Raw genomic sequence first — 15458 nt, forward strand, 5'->3', positions numbered from 1 at the left:
GGAGTTCTCTGAAGTAAGTACGCTAGACCCTAGCGGGCATTCGCCGCAAGGCTAGACCGACTAAGCGTAAGGGCAAACAGCCCGTTTTATTAGAATACGTTAGCGATAGCGAAGACGCCTAAGGTTTAGACGATATAGTAGAGTAAGACCCTAATAACGACGTCGATAAGATAGATATCGACGAGAAAGATAACGGTAACTAGTAGAGCTACCGACTCTAGCTTACGCCGAATAAGATCCTTAAGACTATCTCTAGCTTTACTAAAGGCTAGATTAAGATTAAGAGTATAATCGCGGAGGACGACGACGTCGTAGATCGCGCCCTTTCCGGCCTACGCTATCCCGATACCGTTAAGGGCAACCTAAAGCGTATAGCCTTTATCTATATCCGCGCCGTATAGAAGATAAAGGTTATTCTAGACTCCCTCGATCCTATAATCGATCGGCTAGATCTAGCGTACATTCCTACGTTCTTCGTAGGCACTCCTACTACGCTTTATAGACCTACTCTCTAGCTAGTCTACCTAGTCCTAGAGCTAGATATTTACGGAGAAGACCTCTATCGAGGACTACTACTCTTATACCTATATAATAAGATAAAGAATAAGAACAATAATAATAATACGGTTAACCTATTACTCGAGCCGATAAAGATCTCCCGCGTCGCTACTACTACTACCCCGGTCTATATTAACCCGAAAGCTAGCCGAGTAAATACTAAGGAGTAGGACGAGCGTATAGGCAATATTATAGAGCAGTTACTAGACCTCGCTAAGAAGGGTCTCTACGATAGATCTGCTACTACGGAGATATAGCGTATATAAGCTAATACCGATCCGGATACTACGCTTAAGACCTTCGACATTTTGTCTAAGCGCGGTAATATAAATCTAGGGACTAGCCTACGCCTAGATAACTTTGCTAATAACGAGGCGCGTATTACCTATATTAATAATATTATTAATACTACCGATAGTGTACGTCTATATCTATAGCTATTTAGCGATCCTACTAAGATCGAGCGCCTAGGGTTCGATACCGTAATACCTAAGGTTAACGTAAGCGACGTATAAGCCTTTTAATAGCGGTACGCCGAAGACACTAATAATAAGCGTACTAGCGCCTATAATACCGATAGTACCCTAGTTATCGATAGCAAGATGTTTGCGCTTATTAACTCCGCTATAAACTAGAAGAGCGCTAAGGCACCTACGTTCGAGGACGCCTACGCTACGCTCGGCGTTATACCCGAAACGTTAAGCGTACTAGATAGCTTTACTAAGTTAGGATTTAAGGCTACATACTACGGGCTAAGCTTGTAGCCTTAGTAGGTATCTAGTGCTACGTACCTTAAGCGTATAATACTCTCTTCCGCTTAGTTCGCTATTATAGGCGACGACGTTAGCCTTAGTAAGACTATTTAGGTCCTCGTAACGATCTGCGAAATAGCGAAAGAGACTACCCGCTAGATTAAGATCTACGATAGTAAGTTTTCCCTACGATTTATTATAAAACTTTAGGTACGTACCTATTCTTACGAGATTTAGGTACGTACCTAAAGTTTTATTATTTCCGATTGTTGTAATCTTTAGGTATATACCTAAAGTTCCTTCCTACTAACGAAACTTTTGCTAACTTCTTATATATAGATAAGGTCCGTACCTATATAAGCGTCGTAATAAACATAGCTACTATAAAGTACCTAGAAGCCTATCGCGACTAGTTTCCCCTTAACTAAGCGCCTAAGTAGCGTCGACGAAGGATATCGAAGGTGCCCTCCGCCGCCCGGTAACCGAGCTTATCGTAAACAGAACGAAGGATTTCTTATCGGGCTACTAGATCGTTAATAATACGCTAGAGCGGTATATTAACTATAGCCTATTGCTAAAGGATACGATCCTTAATAAGGAACCTCCGAGAATAGCGAATAATACGACGGTATTAACTCTTTAATAGACTAGGAGCTCTCTTCGTATAGGTAAGGAAGTAGGCGATATTATAAGAGTCGTCGGAGTAGACCCTATTAAGGATATTATCCCTACCTAGTTCGCCCGCCTTAGTATCGTCCTAGTCCTCGCCGTTAGTAGTAGGGTCTTCGTTAGGCTAGTTACTAGGTTAGTCGTCGGTAGTAGACCTAGTAATTACTAGTATAGCGTTAATATAGAAGGTAGTAAAGAAGGTACGGTTAATAACCGCGTCGATATCCTCTTCTTCTATTATTTCGGCGATGTCTTCTTCTATAGCAGGCCTTCTAGAAAGGCTATCCGGTCTAGTATACTTCTTACTAGGAATATAGAAGACGTCGAAATTAAACAAATAGATCTAGGTAACCTACCGAGCTATCGTAGAGTTAGGTAGGTCGGAGGCTATACGGTTAAGTTAATAGACTAGCGTCTAAGCGTCGACTTCTAGGCGAAAGAATACTCTAAAGAGCTAAGGTCGGAACTTCTTAAGAGCCTTATAGACACTAAGGTACTCTCGCTTACTAGTATCGTATCGGGCCTCGATAGGTTTCTATAGACCGGACTCGTACCGGATAGAGTAACGTAAGGAGGGCTCCTTACGATTATACTATATTAGTATCTCGCCGTAGCCTTCCCCGCTCGAGTCGATAGCAACAATTAGTAGACCTACGCCCTCCGAGTAGTTAATAGAGGTAAGCGTAGGCGCGCTAATAAGTGCCTTAGTAACCTTGTCCTTAGCGGCTTAGTAAACGGAGGTCTATTTAAACTCTATATCCTTCTTAAGTAAGGCGTATAGAGGCTTATATACTAACGTAAAGTTTTCGACCTAGATACGGAAGTAAGAGACTACTCTAAGCTAGATCCGGACATCTTTCTAATAGGTAGGGTCGGGCTAGGATACAATCTTTAGGACCCGTATATTGTTAGGATAGCGGCCGTTCTTATTAGTTATAAACCCGACAATGTTTATTCGTTTATATAGGAGCTAAAGCTTCTCCCTATATACCGTTAGGTTAGCTCGCTCTAGGTCGTAGAGGATACTATCGAGGTTCTAAATATATTCGAGAAAGAACCTACGGATACTAGGCTCTACTTCTTTATTATCGTACCTAGTTTTAGGGCCCTTAATGCCGATATTATTAAGGAAAGGCATCGCTATATAGGAGATATAGGCCGCGAGGACTTAGTTTATAATGCGAACGAACTAGGCTATAGAGTTAGTTGCCCCTTATAGAAGGGTAGTTTGTCTATATAGCCTAAGAGGTATCTCGAAACTAGTAAGGTCGCGGCTATTAGGATAGAGAGGGATCTAGTCGTAGCCCGAGAAAACATTAACTAGTAAAGCTATAATATAGTTAGCAAAAGCTTCCGAGAACCTATTAGTCTCCGGAGGGAGGTTAGTATCTCTAATCGTAACTACGTTAAACTTTTATATAGCGTTAATTAGACGGTACTTCTTTAGTTCCCTAGGAGCTATCTTCTTCTAAACTAGGAAGTATAGGTTGCGATACGAGGCATAGGAAGGCTCTAAGGTACTAGCCTTTATATGCTACCGTATTATGTCCTTAACTATACCTCTTAGGCTTAGGTTTAGCTTAAACCCTAGGTAAGCCTAAGGCTTATACTCGATCGTTCGGATCCTCTATAGAGGGGTAACCTCCGGGTTAATCCTACCTAGATACGTAAAGTTATATACTAATACGGCTTCGCGGTTATATAGAAGCTCGTATAGCAAATCTAGTTTAAGATCCGAAAGCTCGATACTAGGTTTAATGTTCGCTAGTCTCTCCGGCGTTAGCCTCGATCCCCTAGCAATAGCGGAGAACTTTTTAGTAATATACCTCTAGTCGTATAGACTATCCCTAGGTATTAATATCGCTTCGCGGTTAAGGCACTTTTGTCGCTAGTTAGGATTTCCGCTAGGATTAGACCTATCGGTTATATATACGCTACCCTTTACGGGCTTAATCTTGTTAGCTACTCTCTTATATAGGGTATATATACTAACCGCTCGTAATACCCGAGCCCTCTCTCTTTAACGTTAGGCCCGGAGATTAGCGTAATAGAATAGCGCGTAAACTTTATTAGAAGTCTCCTTAAGTCGGTAGGTATATAGCTAGTAATCCTAATTTATAAGTCTAGCGAAAACGTTAGATTCCTAATAATACCCCTAGGGTAGTATTAGCTCGGCGCTCTAATTAGTTAGTTCGGATTCGGGCTCGGGTAGATCCGCTTCTAGCGGCGATACCTACGATAGTATTATTACCGAGATTCGTATACTAGGTAGTCGTTATACTATTATACTCGCTATCGCTTCGAGCATTCGTCTCTTTAGTATAGAGCCTAGAAACTAGCCTTATCGTACGGAGCGGCGTATCTCTAGATATAACCTATTTAAGCTATATTAACTTATAGCGTAGATTGCCGGTCTTATAACCGCGCTATAGCGTTTTCCGAAGAGCGCTTAGAAGTAGTAAGGATATCCTCGTAGGACTTGTAGCTAGTGTTTCCGATATAACTAGTAAATACGACTCGGTTACCCTTCTAGTTAGCGATAGTTCCTTCCTAGGAGCTATCGTCGCAGTTGCGCTAGATATCCCGGGTTATACGAGACTATAGACGACCTAGAATAATTAGCGTATTCGGGTTAGCGGCAATCTAGAAGGTAAAGGAAAAGCATATACCGAAAGCGTCTACTATAATATTATAGTAGGTACCTACTAGCGTAACCTCCCTATTTACTCCCTATATACTAAGGGAAATATCTCTATTTATTAGTAGTCGGAGCTGTTTAGCTTAGCGCTTACTTATAATAAGTAACTCTAAACTATTATTAAGCATTGCTAGCAACTACTAACTATAGCTTCTAATAGTAACTTAAATATAGATAGCGGGAACGACGGTAAAGGAACGGGTAACCGCGGAAAGGTCTATATTATTAGGGATAGAGTAAAGTTCCTTAGGTCGAGGAGGTCCTACTCGACCGATTTATTAGCTAGTAAATCGGACAGCCTTAATAGAAACTAAAACCGAAGTAGGGTCGGTATTATTATTATCCCCTCGGCCTATCTCCTTAATCCCCTCTTCGTTAGTATTATCGATAGTCTCCTAGCTCTCGTAGGTTACTAATTCGCCTTCTACTAACTCCTAGGCCCCTAAAAATTTAGGAAGGAACTATAGGGAAGAGACGTCGATATAGTCCTCTCGCCCCTGTTTGCGTTAAAGGGCTATAAGGTCTTTTATAAAGATAGTATCGTTAGGAATCCGGCTCTAGAATAGGTTAGTAGGCAAACCGTATACTAGAAGCTCCCCTATAGATACGTTAGACTTAAGGTCTAGGAACTATAAAGCCTAGAAGAGAGCATTTACCTTTATGTCGTAGGAGTTAGTAGGCCCGGCACTATACTTCTTTATATACCTATTAAAGCGAAAGCTCTTTAGGTCGGCTAACTTTCGTTTATAGGCCGGCGGGTTAGCTAGGCCTAGGGTACTACTAAGGTCGGTAGTAGCATCCTCTATATCGATATCTAGAGTCTCTAGGACCTCCGGAGAGGCTATACTAGCTCGGGCTATACGGTCTTCGGCTATCTAGAGTGTCTTAGTCTTAGCGACTAATTCTCGCTATTTCTTAGCCTTATTAGCTACCTGCTTCTTAAGTATCCTAGTAGGGGCTGCTATACTAGGGCGGGTAGGGTTCTACGGGCTCTTACCCTTACCCTAGGACTAGGTTTAGGACGACTAAGTTTAGGACCTTATAGTAGCGTAGATATCTATACTGTTCTTAGTAACCGCGTAAATATTAGTAACTACGTCCGGGTCCTAAGACACAAAGTTAACTTTAATTAGCAGCGCAGCTACTAATCTAGATACCGCGGCTACTGCCCGCGAAAATCTAAGTTGTCCGCTAAGACCGAAATAATTAGCTGAGAAATTTCGCAGAAGTAATATGCAATCAAAGATTAAAGGGAAATTTGACTTACCCCGGATTTTAGCGTAGAACGTTAATCGAAACAAATATTAAAGGGAAATTTGACTTACCCCGGATTTTAGCATAGAACGTAAATCGAAAGCGCTTAACGAATCCCGGATATAAGCGTAATACGCTAATAAAAATTTAGTAGGAGCTTAACGTATACTAAAGACCTAGATATAGCTATATCCTACTAAATATAAAGCCTATCGACTAGTATAAAGGTCTCCGTAGCGAAAATATTAGTAAGATTACTAATAGTACTATTAATTTTAATAAAGCTATTAGTAGAGCTACTAGTAACTTTAGACTATTAGACTATTAGTAGGACTAGGTATTAAGAAAACTATTAACAAACCTATTAATTAAACTATTAGGTAAACTATTAGATAGACTATTAGATAAACTATTAGCTAAACTATTAGTAAACCTAATAATAGAACTAATAATAAAACTAATAATAAAACTAATAACTCAAATAGCACTAATAGTAAAACTATTAGTAAAACTACTAATAGGACTATTAATAAAACTACTAATAAAACTGTTAACAGAACTACTAATAAAACTACTAGTAAAACTACTAAGACTACGAGCTAGCCTACAAATAGGACTACTAATTAAAGTACTAAGACTACTAACTAAACTAGAAACAAAACTATTAACAAAACTACTAATAAAACTATTAATAAAACTACTAATAAAACTATTAAAGAAACTACTAATAAAATACTAATTAAAATTTTCGTTAAACTGAAACTAGTAATCGAACTACTAATTAAACTATTAATTAAATAGTTAATTAAGCTATTTATATAATTACTAATAAAACGACTAATTAAACTACTAGTTAAGCTACTAGTTAAACTACTAATTAAACTACTAACGAAATTTTAAATTAAACCGTTACTAGTAATTAAAATACTAATCGAACTACTAGCTAAACTACTAATCGAACTGCTAATCGATCTACTAATCGACCTACTAATCGACCTACTAATCGACTTATCTCTATTTAGAAGTTAGTAATTTAGTACTATATACTTTAAATTATATAATTTATCGGGGGACTAGCTACTAGTAAAATACTAATTAAAATTTCTATTAAACTAAAACTACTAATTAAACTACTGATTAAACTATTAATTAAACTACTAATTAAACTACTAATTAAACTACTAATTAAACGGTTGGTCAAACTATTAATTAGACTATTAATTAAACTACTAATTAAACTATTAATCAAGCTATTAATTAAACTATTAATCAAACTATTAATCAAACTATTAATCAAACTATTAATTAAACTATTAATTAAACTATTAATTAAACTATTAATTTAACTACTAATTAAACTATTAATCAAGCTATTAGTTAAACTATTAATCAAACTATTAATCAAACTATTAATCAAACTATTAATCAAACTATTTATTAAACTATTAATCAAACTATTAATTAAACTATTAATTAAACTATTAATTAAACTATTAATTAAACTATTAATCGAACTATTAGTCGAACCGTTAATCGACCTCTACTAATCGAACTATCTCTATTTCGAAGTTAGTAATTTTAATTAGTATTCTATACTTTAAACTATATAATTTATCGGGGGACGAGTAATAGAAATAACTAGTATAATAGCTAAATCTATAATAGCTAGATAGTATAGCTTAAAGCTATTAATCTCTAAGAATTATACTACTAGACTTACTAGCTAGAGGATAGCTACTAGTAATTAGGGGTTATATATAATATATCTAGGCCTCTACTAAGGTAGTATATCTATTCTTTTAGTATATATTCTATATATAGCCTAAATAATTAAGTTTTATTTATATATTTTAAGCTAAGTTTAATAACTTTTACTACTAGTAAATTTACTACTAAAGTTAGAAGTCTAAATCGCTATTTTAGTATATAGCTAAAGTCCTATTCTCTCTTACTATAGTAACTAGCTAAGTAGTACTTAGTATTTGCTATAGATATATTTAATTTTCTAACTAAATATTTAAAGCCTACTAATTAAGAGTCTAAGGGAATTAATAGCGCGCGTCTAGACTAGTAGCGAACTACTACTTAGATACTAGTACTTATATTAAGCCCTACTAAACTATATACTATAGCTAGAACAAACTACTATATAACTTAAAAAAGCATAACTATAATTCAGAATTATAAGATTAGTAAATTTTCCTTTATAAACTAGGGTATAGATATATATAGAAACTAAAATTATAATATTCTCTAAAACTAGTATCGTATTCCTAGAACCTTATAAATAGCTATATTATATATAATATAAAGATACCTAGGCCTATAGTTATAGAGTCTAAGAGCCTTTAGCTATCGAAGTTTACTAGCCTCGGTAGTTGAGATATATATACGATTAGTAATCAAAACAAATACATTGCAAGCTGCTAGTCTTAGAACGCGATAGTGGTCTACAACACTTCCTAGTAGGCTTAGTAGTACCGTTACTACTCCGCTCCTTAACCTGTTTTGCCCTAACCTTCTAAGTTTCTCGTTTAGTAATAGCGGCGAGGGTACTGTTCCTAGTATCCTTAAACTCGATCTTGCTACTATACTTCTTTTCTAGAAGACTCCTAAGTTGAGGTAGCTTCGGGGCTCTACGATCCTACTCGAAGTTAATCTTATCGCCGGTATCGGTATAGTAGAACCGACTATTTACTTATATAACGAGCTTCCTCTTAAGAAGCTCCTTCTAGATAGAGCAGTCTAATTGAATATATTTAAAACCGCCGTATATCTAGCACTTGCTATCTAAGTTAGAATAGATCTTCCGTATAGCGTAGACGTTAACTAAAGGGGCCTTAGGGTAGTTAGGATCGGAGACCTAGTAGACTAGTAGTATATCCTTTAGTATACTAGCGTTAAGGACCTCTTTAACTCGCTATAATGCTTTCGTATTAAGGTTGAGCTAGGCTAGGGATTTAGCTAAGTCCGCAACGTCCTAAGAATGCTTAGTAACGGTAGGAGTTACGGTACTAGGACTACTTTACGATTTAGGAAGAAACTTAGGCCCTCTAGTTCCCGAGATATCGTTCCTTACCTAGGCTAGGTTATTCCGGTCCTCGCCGTAAATGAACTTCTTTATATCGGCGGAGCTATTAATATCGTCTTTAATAGCCTCTAGGACCTCTTTATACTTCCTAAAGGTCTTAGGATTAGCTTCGCTAAGCTTATAGCGATAGAAGACACGCTTAGCCGTAGACTACGGTAACCCTTTAAGGAGTAGCCTCGTTCTCTAAGAATTCTCGAGGTCCTACTAGTCGATACCGTCCGCTAACTTAACAAACTCGCGGACGTACTCCTTTAGGTCGTTATCTTCGGTACGCCTCTCTATATAGAGGTTCTTAAGCTACGTACGACTGCCTTTAATACGACGGCTATCGCGATCCCGATACTCCCTTATAAAGGCCTACTTAAAGACCTCCTAGTCGGTATTAGACTTGTCGTCCTTTTCTAAGTAGCTAACTAGGGTTCTAAGGGTTCGGTAAAGCTTAGTAATAGTAGTCCTCGTAAGGGACTAGACCTTATACTAGTCCGACTCCTCTTCGAGTCCGTACTCGGCTAAGTTATCCTTAAAGCGTTCTACGTACGCCGTAGCGTTCTACCCTTCGAATAAAGGGTTCCTACTACTTCCTAGCTCTAGCGGGCGACGCCTGTTCTAACGGAGAAGGTTAGTTTGCCCTTAAATTATCTTTATAACGATATTATAGAGAGCCTTAGGCGTAGAAGACTCGATAGCCCCTAGGTCGACGGCGCTTATAACAACTAGTCGTCGCCTAATTTCTTCGTTAATAGAGTCCGGTAGGTTATTAGATTCCGAAGATTCCGCTAATTCGTAATGCTCGCTTTCGCTAGAGCTTATTCGATTGTTATAAAGTAGTTAAAATGAAATACTATAGGAAAGTGTTTTTAGTATATATTGTAGGTTTAGTTTGTTTCGATATTGCTATACGAGAAAATAGTGTACTAGGCTGTTTTCTTCTAATATTACCCCTAGGGTAGTATTAGAGTTTAGCCTCCTAGGGGTCGCCTAGACACCCCTAGGAGCTTTAATTTAGTAAATTTAGATAAAAGCTGCTTAGAGGAAGGAACTGAAATCTCTATTTACACCTAGATCCTAGAAACTAGCCGCTTTACTAACTATCGTTATCTCTTTTAGCTAGGCGGGGGGGCGGGGACCTTCTTTTTCTAGTAGAAGGCTAAGCACTATCCGAACGAGGTAGCGAATCCCGAAATAGTCTATCCGGTTAATAGGGGAACTACCTAGGCATCCGACCTATAATCTAGAAATTGCTATCGTATAGATAGTCTTAGTAAACTAAGCAAGGCCGATAGGTAATTAATCTATCTCCTCCTTAGGCGGGTAGTAGCTTATCTCGAGCAAGCGGTACTAAATAGCTACCTCTATTTAGGCGCTTCGTAGAATAGTCGTATTTGTGTATAGGCTATATTATATAAGAGGAAAGCACGTAAATAACTATTTAGGTTTAGCGTCGTACCTCCTATTCTAGCGAAGCGCCTAACGATAAACCGCTCGGCCTAGATAGATATGCGGAAGCCTATACTACTATATAGATTATAATTAATGTTATAGGCTAACAGTTAGCGCCCGGATAGCTTTACAATATATAGCTAATCTCTAGATAATTACCTAAACAACGACATGCCGTTTTTATAAGGTAATTTTTTTCCTATTTACGAGCTCTATAGAGAGGGAGGTTAGAGTACTTAAATAAGCTAGTTGCAGAAGCTATCCCTACTATATATACAAACGACAACGAGCGGCCTTAAATGTTCGGACAGTTACCGTTCTATATCTTTCTAGTACCCTCTCTAACCTCTAAGTGTCTGTTTTACTATATATTAACTCCTTGTTGCTAGAATGTACTATATCTTCCGCTTTGTCTCCTACTTTTACTTTACCTCTAAATATACTATAGAGGTCGTACGGAGGTCGTACGGACGTATAACCTTGCTAGACCTACTTGTCCGTATCTGCTACTCTAAGAGGATATGTCTGTTTGCCCTACCTACTTTAATACTAATAGCAACACCGCCGTACCGCTATACTGCTATATCGTCGTATCGTCGCATCGTCGTATCGTTATATCGTCGTACGTAATAGTAAGCACTAAGTAGAAGAAGGCCTAGAAAGAGGCCGCTAAGCGCGAGAAGACTACCGCAAAGAAAGTAGCCGCTAATCTACCGACTCGACTAGTATAATATGCCCTACTTCCGGGTCGCTTAGTAGTATCTCGCGTACGACTAGACTTCGGCTTAAAGGGCTATCGTCCGTTACCTACCGATCGAGTATAATATCTAAATTATTTCCGTAGGCAATGCGAGTTAATTTAAACCGACCTACTCGTAGAAATCTAGTAGATAGTATAGGAAGCCGGTTAGTATAGGGAGGTAGAACTAGTATAACGCGACATTATTATCGCCGGTCTAACTAAAATCCTCGATCTCTAGCATCTAGGTAAGGAATATAAGCCGACCGATGCTTAAGTTAAGGTCTTATATATACTAATCTATAGCTAAGCCGATATACTAATAATCGCTCGTACTAGCGAGGGTAAGAGCTTAGTATTCTAGGGCTTTATAATGCTAACTAGTATAGTTACGATCTAAATAGTGCCTCTTAATCGCCTTAGTTAAGAGTAGGCTACGGCTATAGAACGTATTGCGAGGCAGATGTCGGCTTCTAACCTTATCTATTTATGCTATATCTCCGCTAAGACTAAGCGGCTCGATCTAAATATCTATAAGAATATTAAGAATAGCAAAATCTAGTATATCCTTCTTAGTCTAGAGTAGGCTTCTATGCCGGAATTTCGCGAGCTCTTACGTAACCTAGAGGTACGCGATCGTATCGGCCTAGAGGTATTCGATAAATGCTATCTAATCTATAACTAGGGTAAGGAGTCTAACTTCCGTCTAGAGTACTCGCAGGTCTATTAAATCCGCGAGTACGTCCGACTCGACACTCTCGTTCTTTGCGCCTTCGCTATAATGTCCGACAAGACTATAGAGTACGTTCTTTAGCACTCTAGAATGCGCGCTATCGGCAATAGGAATTTCTAGAGCAGGATTATCCGTAGTAGCATCGACTATCTAGAAGTTACGTATATCGTTAAGTTTATTCTAAGACTCTAGATAGCTAACAACTACGACTACCTATACTTTATCGTCGAGTATATAGTTACGTATAATGCGCTAGACGAAGGCGAAGAGAATATAGCTATTACTAAAGGCTACGCTACGCCTAAGACGATACGGAAGGTATTAGTCTTTATCGATAGTCGCAAATCCTACGCGAGCTTTATAGCTATCGTCCGTAGCTAGCTAGTATATCTAACGAAGGACAACCTAGTACGTAACAAGCGATATATATATATACTATCCGATAGCGGTATAGATGTTGCTCGTATAATAACGGTATATACGGCATCCCTTCTAACATTCGACTAAGACTCCCGATATAACGAGTTCCTTAAGCTAGACTCCGAAATTCGAGGCGTCGCTACGACTACTATATTTAGTATTAGTCTTAATATCTCCGATATTGCCGATATAATTTAGGTTAAGTATCCTATAACAAAGAATCTAAGCGATATCTAGTAGCGACTTAGCTATATTTATCGCAACCTCGCTAAGCTATTCGAGTAGGGCTTCTTATCTAAGCTATACTTCTACCGACCTCGCGTAATACTATTTATACTATACTAGTCGGGCGATTATATTAAGAAGATGCTATAGTCGTCTAATCTACTAGCTATTGCCGCACCCTCTCGTAGCCGTAGTAGGCGTAATCGTAGTCGCGGACGCGGACGTAGACGCGGAGGTAGTACTAGCCTAAGTAGATTAAGCTAGGTAGAGATACCTAGTAAGGGTATTAGTAGAACTAGTAATTAAGAGGATATTAGCAGCGATGTAGCCTCTAATATCGGCGATATCAATGCTTTATCTAGTAAGGGTAAGGGTAGGAAGAATAACGACGAATAGAACGCTACTAAACTCGGGCACCGGTCGAAGATCCCTAGTATCTTTATAGATATATTTAACTCGTATCTACGTAACAAAGACCGCTGCTATCGTGCAGTAATAAACGAGTACTATAGCGAAGATAAGGCGCTCTTCCTATATCTAAAGGGATAGGCCGATAAGTAGGACTACTATAACTAGTATAACCTAGAGCTAATAAAGGAGCTCCCTTAACTACTAAAAGAGCTGCGAGGCATTAAGCTAGTTCTACTACCTAGCGCTAGGTCTAGACCGGCGTATATACTGCTATATCTAAAGAAGTAGTGCTCTAAGAAGGCCGATAGTATGTTCCCTCTCTATAGTCGGCGTTTTCGGATCCCTAGTATATACTTTATAAAGGATCGTCTTATATAGAGCGTAGCTAATATCTTCAAGTCCGCTCGGAGCATCGAGGCATAGGTAGATATTAATTAAAATAGTCTACTAAAGGTTACGTAGGAGCTAAAAGATTAGTAGTATAAGGATACTACTATAACGGAGTTGTATACGGCTCTAAATAGTATAGCTAAATAGGTATATACCGATTAGGAGGCTACTAAGGTCGAGAAGAATAAGCGAGTAGAGGCTAGGTAGAAAGTAAAGGAAAATACCGAGAAGGAAGCGGCTCGACCTATAGAGTTGCCTATAGGCACCGAGATAATACTAGAAGAGCGCGAGACATAACGCGAGACCGCCCTATAGGAGATACGATCTAGTCTACGCTAATCTATATAAGCTAACACTATCCGCTAAGTAGCAATAATTAATTAGGCACTCGCTATTAAAGGTACTTAGCTAGGTCCTACTAGTTATCTAAGTCCTACTTAGCTAGGTCCTACTAGTCGTCTAAGTCCTGCTTAGCTAGGTCTATCTACTCTCCGTAGCGGAGGTGCGATTAGTAATAGGTCTTCTAGCTAAAAGCGAGGTATTGCTACGACTACTCGCTCTACTAAGAAGCATCGCTTAGACAAGCAACCGGCTATAGTCGATAACGACTCCTCGACAGACGCCGGAGAATAGTAAGAAGATATTACCGCCGATAAAGCCTAGTAATAGCTAACGTAGGCTTTCTAGACCCGTAGTAGTCGCAATATCTATATTCTACGAGTAGTAGAGGGAGTATATAGTAAGGGAGCTTCCGAGCGAAGCCGTAGTAGAGCTAGTAGTCGTAGAAGTGCCTTTAGCGATAACTTCTTATCGTAGTATATGCCGGGCAGAGGTTGAATAGTAGGTTTTAAAGGAGTCGAGTAGGCCGAGGTACTAGAATTAGCGCTAGAATTAGTGCTAGAATTAGTGCTAGAATTAGTACTAGAATTAGCATTTAATAAGGTCCTTCCTTACTACCCTTCTATTATATCCTTATAAGCTCGCTAATTATGTCCTTATAAGCTCGCTAAGCAGGCTCTTCTATTATGTCCTTATAAGCTCGCTAGGTAGGCTCTTCTATTATATCCTTATAAGCTCGCTATACATTTTTGCCCTTATAGTCGAGCATATTGCCTTAGCTGTTAACGCGCCTCGTAGTCTGTCTTATATAATAGTCGATAGTTAATAGCCGATAGTTAATAGTCGTAAAAATCGCATATAGGAGCAGCGTAAATTCGAGGAAGCGATAGGGATACCGAGTCCCGCTAAGACCCCGGATTTAGTATAGTAGAGCGCGTAATTAGCGGGATTAAACGTTATAGCTGCTTCCTTCCGCGTATTAATAATACCGGCTTTACGACTTTTACGACTTCTACGACTTTTATAACAGCATATTACTAATATAGCGAGATACGTCGATTAAGCGCATTTCTAGCAAATAGCGCTAACAAAAGTGTCTAATACGATAACGACGGCCGCCTTAGGCACTAAGAACCGCCTCCGAAACTCGAGAAGTTACTAACACTACTAACACTAACACTATACTTATTGCACCGCAGCTATTAGCACTATAATATATACGGCAAGGATAGATACGCGAGGCGATAATATACATCGAGCGCAAGCACTCTTTAAGAAGCTACGATAGCCCTCTTACGTTAACGCTCTCTCCTTTGCTTAAATCCTATAGTTACGATCTATTAGAAGGACTAGCTGCTATATAAGACAGTATAGATAAGTGCAGTTGCGTCTAGGGATCTGTTTAACTAGCGGCACTAAGCGGCTATAGAAGTATACGCCCCGAAGTATACTAGAATTATATATTGCCTATATACTACGGATACGCGTAACAAGTATAAGTACGAGTACGCGTATACGCAGCAATTAGCGCATTCTATTACTAACTATAGTACGCATAACCGAAGGATAAGGTATATAGGAAGGGACTTATTAAGCGAAACGACGATAGCTTATTCGCTAAAGCGACACTTATTAGTACCTAGACAATAATAGAGTGTAACCGCGCCCTTAGTATTAGAGACACTTAGTATTAGAGACACTTAGTATTAGAGATACTTAGTATTAGAGACACCGCGGAA

Source organism: Pseudocercospora fijiensis (genome assembly GCF_000340215.1).
Source record: "Pseudocercospora fijiensis CIRAD86 unplaced genomic scaffold MYCFIscaffold_2, whole genome shotgun sequence".
Taxonomy (NCBI): Eukaryota; Fungi; Ascomycota; class Dothideomycetes; order Mycosphaerellales; family Mycosphaerellaceae; genus Pseudocercospora; species Pseudocercospora fijiensis.